The sequence below is a fragment of the Pelophylax lessonae genome (genome assembly GCF_965119305.1).
Source record: "Pelophylax lessonae genome assembly, chromosome: 2".
Lineage (NCBI taxonomy): Eukaryota > Metazoa > Chordata > Amphibia > Anura > Ranidae > Pelophylax > Pelophylax lessonae.
Window position 1 is genome coordinate 142,115,758 of NC_138769.1, and position 20,686 is coordinate 142,136,443.

Genomic DNA, 20,686 nt, shown 5'->3' on the forward strand with positions numbered 1-20,686 from the left:
CGGGTTTTGCATGCTTTGGCGCTCTTTTCATGGCGGGCTTTCAACAGCCAATCAACAATCGTTTAACTGGTGTGCCTTAAGCCATCCCAGCCATGCCTGCAAATGTCTCAGTAGCTGTGATTGGCCGTCTGAAGCATGTGACCAAGTCTTTATAAGTTCCAGGCAGCCGCAGCGTCTTCATTCTGCTGCTTAGATCAGGGACAGAGCACACATCAACGTGCTGGCTGCTGATTAGGGAAAGACAGGCAGGAAAAAAACATTTGTGTCCGGATAGAATTGAGGGACAGGTCGGAGTGTTTAGGCAGGGCGAGTTGTAGGCATTTTAGGGATAGAGTCTGCTGAATTATAGGGTCAGTGTCTTCTACAAAGTACAATCGATATTGCTGTGTGGGGGGTGGGGTGACTCTGCACTCAATCCTTCTCAATCCTGTTAGGGAGAGGCTGCTGCTGCTGAATTTTAGGGAAACTGTGTTCTACAAACTACAATCGATATTGCTGTGTGGTGTGGGATAGGAGATAGGCAGGTGTCAGTGATCCACATCCATTTTTCTGTGTGTGAGCTGCAGTGAACACAATCTTTTTGGGCTGCAGTGAACACAATCTTTTTGGGGTGCAGTGAACAACGTCCTTTTTGGGGTGCAGTGAACAAAATCTTTTTGGGGTGCAGTGAACAAAATCCTTTTTGGGGTGCAGTGAACACAATCTTTTTGGGGTGCAGTGAACAAAATCCTTTGTGGGGTGCAGTGAACACAATCTTTGTGGGGTGCAGTGAACACAATCTTTTTGGGGTGCAGTGAACAAAATCCTTTTTGGGGTGCAGTGAACAACATCCTTTTTGGGGTGCAGTGAACAAAATCCTTTTTGGGGTGCAGTGAACAACATCCTTTTTGGGGTGCAGTGAACAAAATCCTTTTAGGGTGCAGTGAACACAATCTTTGTGGGGTACAGTGAACAGAATCTTTGTGGGGTGCAGTGAACACAATCTTTGGGGGGTACAGTGAACACAATCTTTTTGGGGTGCAGTGAACAAAATCCTTTGTGGGGTGCAGTGAACACAATCTTTGTGGGGTGCAGTGAACACAATCTTTTTGGGGTGCAGTGAACAAAATCCTTTGTGGGGTGCAGTGAACACAATCTTTGTGGGGTGCAGTGAACACAATCTTTTTGGGGTGCAGTGAACAAAATCCTTTTTGGGGTGCAGTGAACACAATCTTTGTGGGGTGCAGTGAACACAATCTTTTTGGGGTGGAGTGAACAAAATCCTTTTTGGGGTGCAGTGAACAACATCCTTTTTGGGGTGCAGTGAACAAAATCCTTTTTGGGGTGCAGTGAACACAATCTTTTTGGGGTGCAGTGAACAAAATCCTTTGTGGGGTGCAGTGAACACAATCTTTTTGGGGTGCAGTGAACAAAATCCTTTTTGGGGTGCAGTGAACAAAATCCTTTGTGGGGTGCAGTGAACACAATCTTTGTGGGGTACAGTGAACAGAATCTTTGTTGGGGGGGAAAGAAAACACAATCTTTGGGGGGTACAGTGAACACAATCTTTTTGGGGTGCAGTGAACAAAATCCTTTGTGGGGTGCAGTGAACACAATCTTTGGGGGGTACAGTGAACACAATCTTTTTGGGGTGCAGTGAACAAAATCCTTTGTGGGGTGCAGTGAACACAATCTTTGTGGGGTGCAGTGAACACAATCTTTTTGGGGTGCAGTGAACAAAATCCTTTTTGGGGTGCAGTGAACAACATCCTTTTTGGGGTGCAGTGAACACAATCTTTTTGGGGTGCAGTGAACAAAATCCTGTGTGGGGTGCAGTGAACAAAATCCTTTGTGGGGTGCAGTGAACACAATCTTTGTGGGGTACAGTGAACAGAATCTTTGTGGGGTGCAGTGAACACAATCTTTGGGGGGTACAGTGAACACAATCTTTTTGGGGTGCAGTGAACAAAATCCTTTGTGGGGTGCAGTGAACACAATCTTTTTGGGGTGCAGTGAACAAAATCCTTTTTGGGGTGCAGTGAACAAAATCCTTTGTGGGGTGCAGTGAACACAATCTTTGTGGGGTACAGTGAACAGAATCTTTGTTGGGGGGGAAAGAAAACACAATCTTTGGGGGGTACAGTGAACACAATCTTTTTGGGGTGCAGTGAACAAAATCCTTTGTGGGGTGCAGTGAACACAATCTTTGGGGGGTACAGTGAACACAATCTTTTTGGGGTGCAGTGAACAAAATCCTTTGTGGGGTGCAGTGAACACAATCTTTGTGGGGTGCAGTGAACACAATCTTTTTGGGTTGCAGTGAACAAAATCCTTTTTGGGGTGCAGTGAACAACATCCTTTTTGGGGTGCAGTGAACACAATCTTTTTGGGGTGCAGTGAACAAAATCCTGTGTGGGGTGCAGTGAACAAAATCCTTTGTGGGGTGCAGTGAACACAATCTTTGTGGGGTACAGTGAACAGAATCTTTGTGGGATGCAGTGAACACAATCTTTGGGGGGTACAGTGAACACAATCTTTTTGGGGTGCAGTGAACAAAATCCTTTGTGGGGTGCAGTGAACACAATCTTTGGGGGGTACAGTGAACACAATCTTTCTGGGGTGCAGTGAACAAAATCCTTTGTGGGGTGCAGTGAACACAATCTTTGTGGGGTGCAGTGAACACAATCTTTTTGGGGTGCAGTGAACAAAATCCTTTTTGGGGTGCAGTGAACAACATCCTTTTTGGGGTGCAGTGAACACAATCTTTTTGGGGTGCAGTGAACAAAATCCTTTGTGGGGTGCAGTGAACACAATCTTTGTGGGGTACAGGGAACAGAATCTTTGTGGGGTGCAGTGAACACAATCTTTGGGGGGTACAGTGAACACAATCTTTTTGGGGTGCAGTGAACAAAATCCTTTTAGGGTGCAGTGAACACAATCTTTGTGGGGTGCAGTGAACAAAATCCTTTTTTGAGGTGCAGTGAACACAATCTTTGTGGGGTGCAGTGAACACAATCTTTGTGGGGTACAGTGAACACAATCTCATACTTCTGAACATTTGAGGGTGCTGCCTGTTCCATACTCCTCCTCCTACTGCTCAACCATCCTTTTAGGGGTACAAACAATAGTAATTGGGGCCTAGTGTGGTGGTGTACGTGTGAGATACATACACTTTCTTTTTGATCATATTTTCTATTCCGCTATTCAATTAAATCCTTTGGGGATCAATTAAATTGCGTGATAGTCTGTGTCGGTACGTGTGAGATCCACCTTTCCAAGTTTTTGGGGTTCATCTCATACTTCTGAAGATTTGAGGGTGCTGCCTGTTCCATACTCCTCCTCCTACTGCTCAACCATCCTTTTAGGTGTACAAACAATAGTAATTGGGGCCTAGTGTGGTGGTGTACGTGTGAGATACATACACTTTCTTTTTGATCATATTTTCTATTCCGCTATTCAATTAAAACCTTTGGGGATCAATTAAATTGCGTGATATAACAGGATATTGCTGCGCTAAAATATGATATAAATAACATATAAGACGAAAAGCAGCCAACACAAATCTTAGAAATACAAGATCAAAACAATATATGGCAAAATGTAGCGCTAATCTTAAACTGTCTACACAGAATGTCTTTAAAACTTCAGAGGAGAAACAGCAGTCCTTATGTTTTCCACATAGAATGATGTGAAAAAAATATATATATCTTTGGATAGTGAAGATGCTCAGTAGTAAACCACCACCAGACACCGCACACACTGGTCCTTACCAAATGTAGGTGACCCTCATCACAAAGGTCATAACCGCATGATAGTGCCTGAGCCCTGGAAAACCGGGATCCTTCACTGCTCCTTCCTTGAATAGGTCAAAATAGCAGGCAAGCTCCACTCCACATGGGGTCCCCAAAAGAAGAAACAGAACACCGCCTCATAGTGTATACTGCTAATGCTTTATTGGCCCCAAAGGATTAAAAGTAACTTACTGGATGGCCGCTATTAGAGAGCGTTGCCAGTTTCTCCTCCTTAGTTATGGATGCTGCTGCATCCCACCATCAAAATGGCCGCCGTGTCCCTTCCACGTGTGGCGTGCGTCGCCGTAAGCTCCACCCGACGCGCGTTTCGTCAGAGGCTGACGTCGTCAAGGGGTGTGGTCTCACGGCGGCGACGCCGAATATAAAGTAGTCGAGACGGCGGAAGTATTACTCATCACCAATACCCGGAAACGGTCCACTTGCGTTCCACCGACCGGATATGGCAGATAGGGAGAGAGAAGTGGAAGTATAACAACCTCCTTACATTGTCTACCACTTAACATGGGACGAACTAGATAGAAGGAAAAAAACTTCTTTATTCACAAATAGGAGATTAATATCCATATCTAAACTAAAGGCTGCCTACAGCAATTTCAGTGATCACGGCTCCATCTAGTGGTGACACATCAAACCGCAGGTAGGAGAAACATGCCTCACTCTCTTCACAAAGCGGTAAACCAAATATGAATCACATTAAATACATAAAATCCATAATGGAAACTAAAATTAATCATATTAAAAAGGAAATTGGACGGAATAGTAAAAAGATCTCACTGGCAATCTGTATAAGAATAAAAATATTAAAAACAGACTAAAATATTCAACAATGTCAATCTGATCACAGGAACATACCCCTAGGGATATAAGACACACACTATAAAATCATATCAAGAGTTATTAATAAAGGCGTTGATATCCCATTCTATATTTAAACCCAAGGGGGTATAGGATTTTAGCCTGTATATCCAACTGGTCTCCAATTTGGAGACCCCCCGGGTCATATTACTACCCCTCCAGTTTTTTGAGAACCGGTCAATGCCAAGGAAAATAGTCCCCTTGGGGTCCCTTTGATGGCATTGATTATAGTGCCTTGAAACACTATGTTTCGGGAACCCCTTGACTATGTTGGCCACGTGCTCCTTGAGTCTAACATGGAGATCACGTATAGTGCGGCCAACATAGTCAAGCCCACAGGGGCACCTAAGCAAATACACCACATACCTTGTGGTACAAGATATGAAAGGCTTGATGGTGAAATCTTGGCCTGTGGAGCCAGAGGTGAAAGAGCAGATTCGCCTGTTTTTATTGTGGTTCCACGCCACACGTGGAAGGGACACGGCGGCCATTTTGATGGTGGAATGCAGCAGCATCCATAACTAAGGAGGAGAAACTTGCAACGCTCTCTAATAGCGGCCATCCAGTAAGTTACTTTTAATCCTTTGGGGCCAATAAAGCATTAGCAGTATACACTATGAGGCGGTGTTCTGTTTATTCTTTTGGGGACCCCATGTGGAGTGGAGCTTGCCTGCTATTTTGACCTATTCAAGGAAGGAGCAGTGAAGGATCCCGGTTTTCCAGGGCTCAGGCACTATCATGCGGTTATGACCTTTGTGATGAGGGTCACCTACATTTGGTAAGGACCAGTGTGTGCGGTGTCTGGTGGTGGTTTACTACTGAGGATCTTCACTATCCAAAGATATATATATTTTTTTCACATCATTCTATGTGGAAAACATAAGGACTGCTGTTTCCCCTCTGAAGTTTTAAAGACATTCTGTGTAGACAGTTTAAGATTAGCGCTACATTTTGCCATATATTGTTTTGATCTTGTATTTCTAAGATTTGTGTTGGCTGCTTTTCGTCTTATATGTTATTTATATCATATTTTAGCGCAGCAATATCCTGTTATATTGTTTTGATCAAGAAATTGTATTAGTGCTGCAGCTTTTATATTCAGCTTCATTGCGAGGTTTTTTTCCCTGTGGTTTCACCACACATGTAATATGGATATTTTTGATTTCCGTTCAGCACATGTTATTAATGCCGAAGGAGTGTTCACTCCTGTGGATGACACCCTGGATGACCTGGGGGGTCTATTCATGAGACTGAAGAACCTCATGACTGCTGAGCTCCATGCAAATTGGGACATTGCCTTCTTTGAGAGGTATGTTGCTGACGGCATGGTGCCCAGGAGCCTGAGGTGGGAGGTGTTTCCACAGAGTGATTTTTTAGATACCCAGGAGTGGTTTTTATTTTTTAACAATGCTGGGATCAGCTTGTTAAATTTTATGTTGTCCAAAAAGAGACAAAAGTTGAAGAAATTGGATGAGGATATCAATCTGATTAAAGAAAAATTGGTGACTTTTAAGGGGAAAGACGAATATAAAAACAAGTCTGAAGCCCTTAAAAAACACCTAGAAAAAGAAGAAATGGAGCAGAGAAATAAAAAAAGGAAAAAATTTTCTAGGGATCTTGGTGATTATAAATCGCAAAGTGTCTTCAAATGGCAGGCAATTAAGCGGAGTGAACCAGCCAAGGAGGACACTTTGGCGCCTATGGAGATCACCCCGGTTGAGACCCCAGATACCCCATTACCTGGAACATCTAATGGTGTACAAGCTTTTTCCCCTTATCCCCAGCCTGTCCTATGGACCAGCCGAGGCCGGGGAAGGGGTCGGGGAAGAGCGAGAGGTAGAGGGCATCCATCTCAGGCGCAAGGCCAAAGAGATGTACTGCCTATGTCCAATAGGTTTACCCCATTGGCTAATAATCCCCCCGAACCGGAACGCTATATTACCAATCACCCCCAGGAGAGGGAAAGGGGTCCGTTCCGTCCAAATGGTCAGGGGACCAATCCTTACCCAAATGGCTATCAAGCACCTTTCCCTTATCAGGGAAATAATGGTTATGGGAATGGTTACCCTTCAGACCAATATAATCAAGGACCTCAACAACGTTTTTTTCAGGGGGTCACCCCGAAGAACAAAAAACAAAAAAATGTAAAAGGGGGACAAGAGGGGGGAGGAGACTTCAATTCAAAAAGAAGGCGGCTTTAAAGGACGATGGGCTCTTTAATTTGAGCTCAGCTCCCATTTCCTCGGATGAGAGACATGTGCTCAATCGAGGGTTGAAGTTTGCCCCCCCCAAACCACTCAGTAGATTCGATACTTTTATCGATCTTCAAAAATATGTGAGAAAGTTGAGCATTAAAAGACATTTTACCAGTAATCCTATCCCACCCAAACAGGAGTATGTTATGGGGGTGAGGAATACTCAATTCTCTAATGCCTCCACGTTTAACCCCCCGGGGCCCTTGGCACCATCCTTGACTGTATTTAGAGACCTGGTAGCGAGAGATTTAGATCAGTTGCAGATCAAAAAGTGTGGAACGGATCTCGCTTTTTATAGAGGACTCAAGACACTCAAGGGGCGTAAAGACATTTTTGTCCGGCCCGCGGACAAGGGGGGGGGATTGTGATCCTTGACTCAGTAGCCTACGATCAGGAGATGATGAGACTTCTTTCTGACCGGGAGACCTATATCCCCTTGCGGGGTGATCCCACTAAAAAATATAGAACAGCTTTAGAGATCCTGGTGAATGAGGGGTTCGACAGAAAATTGCTCACCAGAAAGGAAAAGGATTTCCTAGTACCCAAAACACCTAGGATTCCAGTCATATATTTTTTACCCAAGGTGCACAAGGATCCTGTTTGCCCACCCGGGAGGCCCATTATAAGCGGTATCGATTCCGTTACCTCCCGGGTGGGTAAATATATAGATTTTTTTCTGCAACCCTTGGTCTCCAAGATGCCCTCCTATCTCAGAGATTCGATGCACGTTATGAACGAACTTAACAAGATACAGTGGAAAGAGGGGTATATTTTAGTGACAGCGGACGTATCGTCCCTGTACACTATTATCTCCCATGACCATGGTTTGTAAGCGGTGTCCTATTATTTAGGACAAGATATCCCTCTGAGCTTCCAAAAGGACTATCTGATTTCTTTGTTAAGTTTCGCTACAGCCCATAACTACTTTTGGTTCAAAGGTGACTTCTATCTGCAGAATAGGGGTGTGGCCATGGGCGCAAAATTTGCGCCCAGTTTGGCCAACCTTTTTATGGCCAAGTGGGAGGAGGATGTCGTCACAGGTGTGCCTAGGCCGGAGCTTGTACTCTGGCGTAGGTACATCGATGACATCCTCCTCTTGTGGGATGGCTCTCTTGATTCCCTTAAGGAGTTTATGGCCACTCTTAATCAAAATGATAGAGGTATCCATCTGCAATATGAATTCAGCAGTTCCGAGATTCATTTCTTGGATTTGAGGATAATGGTTCAAGAGGGTCAAATTTTGACATCTACTTTCTTTAAGGCTACTGACAGGAACGGATTCATAGATACCACCAGCTGTCACCATGCTGCGTGGTTGGAGTCCGTTCCTGTCAGTCAGTTCTTACGCCTCAAGCGAAATTGCTCGCGGAGGAGTGATTTCCTCAGAGAGACCTCCATCTTGAAGGAGAGGTTCCTTGAAAAGGGATATAGTGAGCAACTTTTAGATGATGCCATTCTAAAGGCTGATGTGCGAAATAGGGATGATTTGCTACAACCAAAAATCAGGGAGAAAAATGAGTCCTTTGGCTTTGCGTTTTTGTCATCCTATTCTACACAGCATTTTTCTGTCAAGAAAATTCTTCGCCGTCACTGGCATGTTTTGAAAAACGATGGGGTACTGGGCCCTTTGCTTCCGGAGCAGCCTCAGGTGGTTTTTAGAGGGGCCCCACCTTTGAAACTTCAAGTAGCTCCTAATGTGAGGGACCCCCCTAAAGTAGTCTCCTTTTTTCAAACGTTGGGAGGTTATTTTCCTTGCAGGAAATGCTCCATATGCCAGCTGAACCACAATAAAAACAGGCGAATCTGCTCTTTCACCTCTGGCTCCACAGGCCAAGATTTCACCATCAAGCCTTTCATATCTTGTACCACAAGGTATGTGGTGTATTTGCTTAGGTGCCCCTGTGGGCTTGACTATGTTGGCCGCACTATACGTGAGCTCCATGTTAGACTCAAGGAGCACGTGGCCAACATAGTCAAGGGGTTCCCGAAACATAGTGTTTCAAGGCACTATGATCAATGCCATCAAAGGGACCCCAAGGGGACTATTTTCCTTGGCATTGACCGGTTCTCAAAAAACTGGAGGGGTAGTAATATGACCCGGGGGGTCTCCAAATTGGAGACCAGTTGGATATACAGGCTAAAATCCTATACCCCCTTGGGTTTAAATATAGAATGGGATATCAACGCCTTTATTAATAACTCTTGATATGATTTTATAGTGTGTGTCTTATATCCCTAGGGGTATGTTCCTGTGATCAGATTGACATTGTTGAATATTTTAGTCTGTTTTTAATATTTTTATTCTTATACAGATTGCCAGTGAGATCTTTTTACTATTCCGTCCAATTTCCTTTTTAATATGATTAATTTTAGTTTCCATTATGGATTTTATGTATTTAATGTGATTCATATTTGGTTTACCGCTTTGTGAAGAGAGTGAGGCATGTTTCTCCTACCTGCGGTTTGATGTGTCACCACTAGATGGAGCCGTGATCACTGAAATTGCTGTAGGCAGCCTTTAGTTTAGATATGGATATTAATCTCCTATTTGTGAATAAAGAAGTTTTTTTCCTTCTATCTAGTTCGTCCCATGTTAAGTGGTAGACGATGTAAGGAGGTTGTTATACTTCCACTTCTCTCTCCCTATCTGCCATATCCGGTCGGTGGAACGCAAGTGGACCGTTTCCGGGTATTGGTGATGAGTAATACTTCCGCCGTCTCGACTACTTTATATTCGGCGTCGCCGCCGTGAGACCACACCCCTTGACGACGTCAGCCTCTGACGAAACGCGCGTCGGGTGGAGCTTACGGCGACGCACGCCACACGTGGAAGGGACACGGCGGCCATTTTGATGGTGGGATGCAGCAGCATCCATAACTAAGGAGGAGAAACTTGCAACGCTCTCTAATAGCGGCCATCCAGTAAGTTACTTTTAATCCTTTGGGGCCAATAAAGCATTAGCAGTATACACTATGAGGCGGTGTTCTGTTTCTTCTTTTGGGGACCCCATGTGGAGTGGAGCTTGCCTGCTATTTTGACCTATTCAAGGAAGGAGCAGTGAAGGATCCCGGTTTTCCAGGGCTCAGGCACTATCATGCGATTATGACCTTTGTGATGAGGGTCACCTACATTTGGTAAGGACCAGTGTGTGCGGTGTCTGGTGGTGGTTTACTACTGAGGATCTTCACTATCCAAAGATATATATATTTTTTTCACATCATTCTATGTGGAAAACATAAGGACTGCTGTTTCCCCTCTGAAGTTTTAAAGACATTCTGTGTAGACAGTTTAAGATTAGCGCTACATTTTGCCATAAATTGCGTGATAGTCTGTGTCGGTACGTGTGAGATCCACCTTTCCAAGTTTTTGGGGTTCATCTCATACTTCTGAAGATTTGAGGGTGCTGCCTGTTCCATACTCCTCCTCCTACTGCTCAACCATCCTTTTAGGGGTACAAACAATAGTAATTGGGGCCTAGTGTGGTGGTGTACGTGTGAGATACATACACTTTCTTTTTGATCATATTTTCTATTCCGCTATTCAATTAAATCCTTTGGGGATCAATTAAATTGCGTGATAGTCTGTGTCGGTACGTGTGAGATCCACCTTTCCAAGTTTTTGGGGTTCATCTCATACTTCTGAAGATTTGAGGGTGCTGCCTGTTCCATACTCCTCCTCCTACTGCTCAACCATCCTTTTAGGGGTACAAACAATAGTAATTGGGGCCTAGTGTGGTGGTGTACGTGTGAGATACATACACTTTCTTTTTGATCATATTTTCTATTCCGCTATTCAATTAAATCCTTTGGGGATCAATTAAATTGCGTGATAGTCTGTGTCGGTACGTGTGAGATCCACCTTTCCAAGTTTTTGGGGTTCATCTCATACTTCTGAAGATTTGAGGGTGCTGCCTGTTCCATACTCCTCCTCCTACTGCTCAACCATCCTTTTAGGGGTACAAACAATAGTAATTGGGGCCTAGTGTGGTGGTGTACGTGTGAGATACATACACTTTCTTTTTGATCATATTTTCTATTCCGCTATTCAATTAAAACCTTTGGGGATCAATTAAATTGCGTGATAGTCTGTGTCGGTACGTGTGAGATCCACCTTTCCAAGTTTTTGGGGTTCATCTCATACTTCTGAAGATTTGAGGGTGCTGCCTGTTCCATACTCCTCCTCCTACTGCTCAACCATCCTTTTAGGGGTACAAACAATAGTAATTGGGGCCTAGTGTGGTGGTGTACGTGTGAGATACATACACTTTCTTTTTGATCATATTTTCTATTCCGCTATTCAATTAAATCCTTTGGGGATCAATTAAATTGCGTGATAGTCTGTGTCGGTACGTGTGAGATCCACCTTTCCAAGTTTTTGGGGTTCATCTCATACTTCTGAAGATTTGAGGGTGCTGCCTGTTCCATACTCCTCCTCCTACTGCTCAACCATCCTTTTAGGGGTACAAACAATAGTAATTGGGGCCTAGTGTGGTGGTGTACGTGTGAAATACATACACTTTCTTTTTGATCATATTTTCTATTCCGCTATTCAATTAAAACCTTTGGGGATCAATTAAATTGCGTGATAGTCTGTGTCGGTACGTGTGAGATCCACCTTTCCAAGTTTTTGGGGTTCATCTCATACTTCTGAAGATTTGAGGGTGCTGCCTGTTCCATACTCCTGCTCCTACTCCTCAACCATCCTTTTAGGGGTACAAACAATAGTAATTGGGGCCTAGTGTGGTGGTGTACGTGTGAGATACATACACTTTCTTTTTGATCATATTTTCTATTCCGCTATTCAATTAAAACCTTTGGGGATCAATTAAATTGCGTGATAGTCTGTGTCGGTACATGTGAGATCCACCTTTCCAGGTTTTTGGGGTTCATCTCATACTTCTGAAGATTTGAGGGTGCTGCCTGTTCCATACTCCTCCTCCTACTGCTCAACCATCCTTTTAGGGGTACAAACAATAGTAATTGGGGCCTAGTGTGGTGGTGTACGTGTGAGATACATACACTTTCTTTTTGATCATATTTTCTATTCCGCTATTCAATTAAAACCTTTGGGGATCAATTAAATTGCGTGATAGTCTGTGTCGGAACGTGTGAGATCCACCTTTCCAAGTTTTTGGGGTTCATCTCATACTTCTGAAGATTTGAGGGTGCTGCCTGTTCCATACTCCTCCTCCTACTCCTCAACCATCCTTTTAGGGGTACAAACAATAGTAATTGGGGCCTAGTGTGGTGGTGTACGTGTGAGATAAATACACTTTCTTTTTGATCATATTTTCTATTCCGCTATTCAATTAAAACCTTTGGGGATCAATTAAATTGCGTGATAGTCTGTGTCGGTACGTGTGAGATCCACCTTTCCAAGTGTTTGGGGTTCATCTCATACTTCTTAAGATTTGAGGGTGCTGCCTGTTCCATACTCCTCCTCCTACTCCTCAACCATCCTTTTAGGGGTACAAACAATAGTAATTGGGGCCTAGTGTGGTGGTGTACGTGTGAGATACATACACTTTCTTTTTGATCATATTTTCTATTCCGCTATTCAATTAAAACCTTTGGGGATCAATTAAATTGCGTGATAGTCTGTGTCGGTACGTGTGAGATCCACCTTTCCAAGTTTTTGGGGTTCATCTCATACTTCTGAAGATTTGAGGGTGCTGCCTGTTTCATACTCCTCCTCCTACTGCTCAACCATCCTTTTAGGGGTACAAACAATAGTAATTGGGGCCTAGTGTGGTGGTGTACGTGCGAGATACATACACTTTTTTTGATCATATTTCCTATTCCGCTATTCAATAAAAACCTTTCTAGGGCAAGATCTTAAATTACAGAAATATGAGGAGACCGTCAAATAAGGGCCGTGGCCTGGGTCGTGGTGCTGCTGGTAGAGCTCCTGTTGCAAGGAGAGGACGTGGTCGATCTGTGCCAGCTACACGCACAAGTGAAACACCTTCCTCAAGTGTGAGTAGGCGACAGAACCTGCATCAGTATTTGGTAGGGCATCATACGCCCCTAGAAGTGATGAGGCCAGAACAAGTGGAGGCGATAGTAGATTGGTTTTCTGCTGACAGTGCCTCCAGTTCCTTCACATTGTCTCCCACCCAGTCTACTGCAGAAAGGTCACAGTTGGCACCTGCAGCCGATGTCCAACCGTCTTTCACCTCACCCCCTTGCAAATCAGGCAAGCAGTCTGAGCCCCAAGCCATACAGCAGTCTCTTCTTCTTTTTGATGACTCTGTCAGCAGGGTTTCCCAGGGCCATCCACCTAGCCCTGCCCCAGAAGTGGAAGAGATTGAGTGCAGCGATGCCCAACCACTTATTTCTCAAGATGAGTACATGCAAGGATCATCGCAGCACGTCTCCGATGATGACGAAACGCAGGTGCCAACTGCTGCGGCGTTCAGCATTGTGGAGACCGACAAGGAGGGCAGGGGTGAAGAATGGGTGGAAGATGATGTGGAGGACGATGAGGTCCTCGACCCCACATGGAATGAACGTCATGCAGGTGACCTGAGTAGTTTGGAGGAAGAGGCGGTGGTCGCACAGAGCCACCAGCACAGCAGAAGAGGGAGCAGGGTGCAGAAGCGGAGCGGCCGTGCCCTAGACACTACGCCCGCTACTGCCCAACGCAGCAAGGGAACGAGCGCACCAAAGTCAGCTCAAAGGAGTTCTCTAGCGTGGAAGTTCTTTAGAAAATGTGCTGATGACAGGACACGAGTGGTTTGCACCCTGTGCAATCAGAGCTTGAAGCGAGGCATAAACCTTCTCAACCTGAGCACAACCTGCATGATCAGGCATCTAAGTGCAAAGCACGAGCTGCAGTGGAGTACACACCTTCAAAACCAAGAAACGTCTCTGGCTCATCCTGCTTCCTCTTCTGCTGCAGTCTCGGCCGCTCCAGCCACATCTGAAGTGATACCGGCACCTGCCACCCCGCAAACAGACGATCTGTCAGCAACACCACCACCTGGGTCACCAACAACCATCTCCACAATGTCCCGTGGAAGCGTTCAGCTTTCCATCTCCCAAACACTTGAGAGGAAGAGGAAGTACCCCCCTACCCACCCGCGATCCCTGGCCCTGAATGCCAGCATTTCAAAATTATTGGCCTTTGAAATGCTGTCATTCCGTCTGGTGGAGACGCACAGTTTTAAAAACCTTATGTCGGTGGCTGTCCCACAGTACGTCGTGCCCAGCCGCCACTACTTTTCCAGGCAAGCCATCCCTTCCCTGCACAACCAAGTGGGGGAAAAAATCATCTGTGCCAAGGTCCACCTAACTACCGATACGTGGACCAGTAAGCACGGTCAGGGGCGTTATATCTCCCTAACGGCACACTGGGTAAATGCAGTGGCGGATGGGCCTGAGGCGGATAGCAATTTGGCGCATGTCCTTCCACCACCGAGGATTGCAGGGCGCTTCAGTTTGCCTCCTGTTCCTAACTCCTCCTACTCCGCTTCCTCATCCTCTACCGCCTCCTCATCCGGACAGCGTAACACCTTCACCACCAACTTCAGCACGGCCAGGGGTAAACGACAGCAGGCAGTTTTACAACTTGCCTGTTTGGGGGACAAACCCCACACCGCGCAGGAGTTGTGGAGGAGCATGGAACAGCAGACAAATGAGTGGTTGCTGCCAGCGAGCCTCAAGCCCGGCCTGGTGGTGTGCGATAACGGGCGAAATCTCATAGCAGCTCTGGGCCTAGCCGGTTTGACGCACATCCCTTGCCTGGCGCATGTGCTGAATTTGGTGGTGCAGAGGTTCCTTAAAAACTACCCCGATATGTCAGAGCTGCTGCAGAAAGTGCGGGCCGTTTGTGCGCACTTTCGGCGTTCTCACCCTGCTGCTGCTCGCCTGGCAGCGCTGCAGCGTAACTTCGGCCTTCCCGCTCACCGCCTCATATGTGACGTGCCCACAAGGTGGAACTCCACCTTGCACATGCTGGAAAGACTGTGCGAGCAGCAGCAGGCCATAGTGGAGTTTCAGCTGCAGCACGCACGCGTGAGTCGCTCTGCGGAACAGCACCACTTCACCACCAATAACTGGGCCTCCATGCGAGACCTGTGTGCCTTGTTGCGCTGTTTTGAGTACTCCACCAACATGGCCAGTGGCAATGACGCCGTTCTCAGATTAACTATCCCACTTCTATGCCTCCTTGAAAAAACAATTCGGGCGATGATGGAAGAGGATGTGGCACAGGATGAGGAGGAGGAGGAGGATGAAGAGGTAACATTTCCAAGGCTTTCAGGGCAGTCATTCGCAAGGGGCTCCGAGGGTGGGTTCCTGCACACACAAACGCCAGGGACACAATTGTCCAGCAGGGGCACAGTTCTGGAGGATGAGGAGGAGGAGGAGCTGGAGGAGGAGATGGAACCATGTTCACAGCAGGGTGGCACCCAGGCCAGCTCATGGCCATCACTGGTGCGTGGCTGGGGGGATACAGAGGACACGGACGATACACCTCCCACAGAGGACAGCCTTTCGTTGCCTCTGGGCAGCCTGGCACACATGAGCGATTACATGCTGCAGTGTCTCCACAACGACCGCCGAGTTGCCCACATTCTAACTTGTGCTGATTACTGGGTGGCCACGCTGCTGGATCCCCGTTACAAGGACAACGTACCGTCCTTAATTCACTCACTGGAGCGCGATCGCAAGATGCGCGAGTACAAGCGCACGCTGGTAGACACCATGCTGCTGGCATTCCCATCTGACAGCGGGGCCGCAGTGGAAGCACAAGGCAGAGGAGGAGGAGGAGGAGGAGGAGGAGGTCGCCAACGCAACCAGGGCACCGCCAGCACCTCAGAAGGCAGGGTTTGCATGGCCTAAATGTGGAAAAGCTTTGTCAGCACGCCACAACAAACAGCAGCACCAGCAGCTCAGATGGAACGTCTTAGCAGGAGGCAGCATTTTACCAACATGGTGGAGCAGTATGTGTGCACACGCCTACATGTAGTGAATGAGGGGTCTGCCCCCTTCAACTTCTGGGTCTCCAAATTGGGCACATGGCCTGAGCTTGCCCTTTACGCCTTGGAGGTGCTGGCGTGCCCTGCAGCCAGTGTATTATCTGAACGGGTATTTAGCACGGCTGGGGGCGTTATAACAGACAAGCGCAGCTGCCTGTCCAGAGACAATGTGGACAAGCTCACGTTCATTAAAATGAACCAGGCCTGGATCCCACGGGACTTTTCCGTACCTTATGCAGAATAGCAATGGATTCCGACCTTACCCACCCATTGTTCCATTTTTGCTCTTTCTCACTCTTTTGGGGTGTACCCTCATTTAAAATTTGTGAAAAGAAGCAGTGTTGGCTACCTCGTCCTCCTCCTCAGGGCCAGATTAACGTAGGGGCTATTGGAGCTGCAGCTCCAGGCCCCTACCTTTTATATAGGCCCCGGGTTGGCCATATTCACTGTTACCGCTCTTCTGTCACTTGTAAACACAGAAGTCTGGCTTCTATGCTCGCTTCCCCAGGCAGCACCCTCAGAACCTCCCCACACAGCGCGAAGGCCGGACAAGGAGGGACAGTTGCCGATGCATGGATGTGTTTATGGGCTTCAGAGACAGCATCCCATGTTGAATTAGGCATGCATGGCTGCACCCTTCCTCCTCTGGGTGCATGGCAAGGCACGGCCCTTAAGGCCCTTCAAAATCCTCAGCACCAAGCCCATGATGATCTTAATCCGGCCCTGGTCCTCCTCCACCGCCGCTTCCACCTACACCGCCCATAGGTGTGCGCAGCCTATTGCATTAAGGTGTGCACCCCAAAGTTGAAATACACATGCATGTGTTTGCCAGCAGGGAGAGTAATGTATCGGGGCCATGTACCTGTAGGCAAAGAGAAATAGAGCAGAGCAGGTCCGAGGGAGATCTTTCCCATCTCCTCACTGGCAATGCTATGTGCCCTAGGTAATTAGGGTGTGCCCAGGCACACCCGGCACACCCTGTGCGCATGCCTATGTCACCGCCACATCCACCACCACCTCAACCTCCCTCCTACTCCATATGGGCCTCGTCCTTCAGAGATGAAGAAGAACATTGTTTTATTTTTCTGTTTTTTTTTGTTGTTTTAAGTTATTTCCCTATCCACATTTGTTTGCAGAGCACTTGCCATGCTCTTAATTACGTTTTGCTGCCATTTTCAGCACTCTAGCCCTTTCCTTTGGTGTTTTAGAGCCATTTTAGTGCCTTAAAGTTCGGGTCCCCATTGACTTCAATGGGGTTCGGTGTCAGGGAAAAGTTCGGTAAAAGTCCGGGACACGGACCCGGACTTTTTTTTAAAGTTCGGCCGAACCCGTCGAACACGGACATCTAGGTGTCCGCTCAACCCTACCCATGATACATGAAACCTGTCTTTCATACATTGTCCACTAGAGTGCACTATTGCCTTACGTTTACTGTTGTGTATTTTTTCCTTTCTGTTATGTGACTTGTACTACTAAGTCGTAAAAGAGTGGTTCCACTAACTCCATTCTTTATCCACAGGCAATAGCAATTTATGTTAATACTTGACTCTGTTGGTGATTTGCTGTTATTGCCATGTTTTATATCTGACTGCTTAAATGTTTGTACAATTTGTCATGTATATTCTCTAAAAAACTCAATAAAAATGTAATTGTTAAAAAAAAAAAAAAAAGAACTACTGATCCCGTCCTCAATGCTGTTTATGAATAAATTGAACAAGTTTGGTCCCAGGACTGAGCCTTGGGGGACCCCACTTACCACCTCAGACCAGTCTGTGTATGCGCTATTTATTACCACCCTTTGGACACGCCCTATTAGCCTGTTCCCTATCCAAGGGCAAACCTTGCGGTCGATGCCTGCAGACCTTATTTTATAAATTAAGCACTTGTGGGGAACTGTATCAAACGCCTTAGCGAAATCCAGGTACACCACATCCACTGGTCTCCCCCTATCTAGCTCACAGCTCACCTCCTCGTAGAATGTTAAGAGATTGGTTTGAGAAGAACGCCCATTTGTAAACCTGTGCTGATTACTGCTGATGATGTTGTTGTCTTTAGCAAACTCTACGATATAGTCCCTTATCATCCGCTCCAGAAGTTTACATACTATCGATGTCAGACTGACAGGCCTATAATTTCCTGGGACATGCCTCTGCCCTCTTTTGAATATCGGTATCACGTTAGCTTTCCTCTAATCCCCTGGTACATTTCCTGTCATAATACTGTCAGCAAAGATCAGGAACAGTGGTCTAGATATAATCTTACTAAGTTCTTTGAGTACTCTCCGATGTACGCCATCCGGGCCTGGTGATTTATTTGTGTTAATATTATCCAGTCTTTCCCTTATTTCACCCTCTGTTAGCCATAGCGGCAAGTCCTGTGTATTACTACTAACCATATAGTCGTGGTCAGTGTACCCTTCCTTTTCCTGTGTAAAGATTGACGAGAAAAAAGCATTCAGCACGGTTGCTTTTTCAGTGTCCTCTGTAACCATCCTCCCATCATCGTTAATTATGTGTGCAATATGCTCTGCCCTAGTTTTTTTGCTGTTGATATATTTAAAGGTTCTTTTTCCTCCGCTATTTGTCTCTCAAAGTTGATTTTGGCCATTTTGATTTCGTATTTACTTTTCTTATTTGCCTCATTGTATTGCTCGAAAGCCAATAATGTGCCCTCTGATTTATATTTCTTGAAGGCCATTTTTTCCCCGTAATACATTTTTTAACATTACGGTTTAGCCAGCCAGGTTTGGCTTTGTCTCATATAAATTTATTTCCCATAGGAATGCATTGCAAGATGCATTTGTTTAATATGTTCCTAAAGCATTCCCATTTTTCCTCCGTGGTCAGTGTTTCCAGCGTTTGGACCCAGTTTACCCTTTCCAACATTGAGCACAATTTGGGAAAGTTTGCCCTTCTGAAGTTTAGGGTTCTTATGTTCCCCACTTGCCTTGTTATATTGTTATTTACGCTAAATGTGATCATCCTGTGATCGCTAGAGCCCAGGTTGTCCTGGACTCCTACCTCCGAGATTAGGTCTGGATCATTAGTGATCAATAGATCCAGGACTGCATTTTCTCTAGTATGAGAATCCACCAAGTGAGCCATGTGGTTGTCCTGTAAGGTTTCCATGAATAGACGGGCCTTCTGTGAGTGTGTAGTCCCCTCTTCCCAGTCAACGTCCGGATAATTGAAGTCCCCCAATATGATGGAATTGTGTATAGATAACTGCGCTGAGTATTGACAAGTTCCAACCATATAAATATATAAAAAACATCAAATAGCAGCTACACTAGTCATATACTAAAATTATAAAAAAGCTAGGTAGATAAATATATGTAGCGCTTAATCAAAATTTAAAAAAGTCCATACACAATCCATATAGGAAAAGATATCCAGAGATCCCCGTGGAAGAGAATAAACACACAGCAACCAACACTGAGTTGGAGTGTGAAGCAGATCCACCACCAAGTAAAGTGCCAAAACACGCTTACCAGACGGATGTAATAGACAAGCATTCAAGCTATATCCATTGCAAACTGCAGATAACAATCACAGGGTCGCCATCCCAATCCGCTTCTCAGATGAGACGTCACGCCCCTGAAGACGTAATTTGCGTATGACCGCTCCCTATTTGTTGACGCCTGGACGCACATGTGCAGCTGAGGACGACCGCGGCCATCTTGCTGGTTAAAATCGGAACCACGCTGATCGGCGTTTACATGCTCGTAATCCCCTGCTATAATGTGAGTGTTTCTCCTACTATTTAAATAAACGATTGATGCTTACATACTACACCATGAGGGGTATTATCTTTCTTTTATGAGCGGTTTCCGATTTGCTATCTGACCTTTATCTGTGAGACCTTCATCTGAGAAGTGGATTGGGATGGCGACCCTGTGATTGTTATCTGCAGTTTGCCATGGCTATAGCTTGAATGCTTGTCTATTACATCCGTCTGTTAAGCGTGTTTTGGCACTTTACTTGGTGGCGGATCTGCTTCACCCTCCTACTCAGTGTTGGTTGCTGTGTGTTTACACTCTTCTATGGGGATCTCTGGATATCTTTTCCTATATGGATTATAGACTTTTTAAAATTTTGATTAAGCGCTACATATATTTATCTACCCCCCAATATGATGACTGATCCCAATTTTGCCACTTTACCCAACAGTGATATAAATTCAAGCTCTACCTCCTCCCTTTGGTTGGGTGGCCTATAGCAAACCCCCACAATTACTTTTCCCTTTTCTTCTTCCCTATGGAGTTCTACCCACACGGATTCTAACTCCATACTTATCCCTTCCATAATATCACTCCTCTCTTTCACCCTTACATTATTCTTGACATAGAGACATAACCCTCCCCCTCTTTTTCCTACCCTGTCCTTCCGGTACACCGAATACCCTTGGATATTGGCCAGCCAGTCATGTGAGGGGTCGAACCAAGTTTCCGTTATTCCCACAAGGTCTATGTCCTCCTCATGTACTAACAATTCCAACTCATCCATTTTAATAGCTAGGCTCCTGGCATTTGCATATACCCCTCTTGGCTTCTTGTGTTTAGCCTTGGGATTATTTTGTTGTGCTACCGCTCATGTTTGGCACTGCTTGGAGATGTCCCTATGGTTCTGAACATGGATCGCTGTGTCCGTCAATGAACGAAAGAGAAAATATGATTTTTGTACTTACTGTAAAATCCATTTCTCTGAGTTCGTTGACACACATAGCACCCACCCCTCTATGGTGTTTTGATACTTCTGACACTGCTTGTTACTAAACTGAAGGCCTATAGCAAAGAGGGGGATGT

The 20,686-nt window shown here is 45.7% G+C and overlaps 1 protein-coding gene across 1 annotated transcript in view; it reads left to right on the forward strand.

Annotated features, from left to right (window-relative positions):
• Nucleotides 1-20,686, forward strand: part of LOC309546878 (tapasin-related protein-like) — a 73,667-nt gene that overhangs the window by 38,197 nt on the left and 14,784 nt on the right. The gene's annotated exons all lie outside the window — the stretch shown is intronic.